Genomic DNA, 658 nt, shown 5'->3' with positions numbered 1-658 from the left:
CCCCCCCCCCCCAGTCAAACAAGGGATAGAGGAAACAACGGAAAGAAGAAGATGAATATGAAGAAGTTGATTCAGATGGAAAGATAGGAAATTCGACACGCACACGCACAGACACGATCTGTCGATACACTTGTTCGAGTGACTAGGTAGATTGCTTTGTTGTGGATGATGTATGAGTAGTCATGTATTTATTATCTCTATTACCTACCAGTGGTAGCTAGTGGTGTCTATGTATGGAGAGGTGGTATACACGTGATGTTTCAAAGAAACAGGGGGGATACAGGTTGCAATGTAGACGTGTGTCATGCTTCATGTGGAGATACAGAGATACATAGAGAGAGAGAGAAAGGGATGTTCTATTCCTGATCTCTCCAGAGAAGGAGACAGCAAAGAAGAACGTAGGCATTCATCAGCATATAGCCTTCTATTAGCTTCACATACATACATTTGTACTGACTTCGAGAGGCAACGTTCGATAAAGAAGAAAGAACTCTTCTCCAAGAAGCAGCTTTCTACATGACTGTGCTAGGGAGTGAATGTGGATAGGTACTCTTTCAGCTCTTCTTTTCTATTGCTTGTATTTTCTCTCTCTTTAGATTCCTTCCTTTCATTCAGTTTTTTGTATGGTCCGATGGTGAACGAGAGCTTCTTCCCTCCC

Source organism: Cystoisospora suis (assembly GCF_002600585.1).
Source record: "Cystoisospora suis strain Wien I chromosome Unknown contig_569, whole genome shotgun sequence".
Taxonomy (NCBI): Eukaryota; Apicomplexa; class Conoidasida; order Eucoccidiorida; family Sarcocystidae; genus Cystoisospora; species Cystoisospora suis.
The sequence above is the reverse complement of the archived record's forward strand: the minus strand, read 5'-3'. Positions refer to the sequence as shown.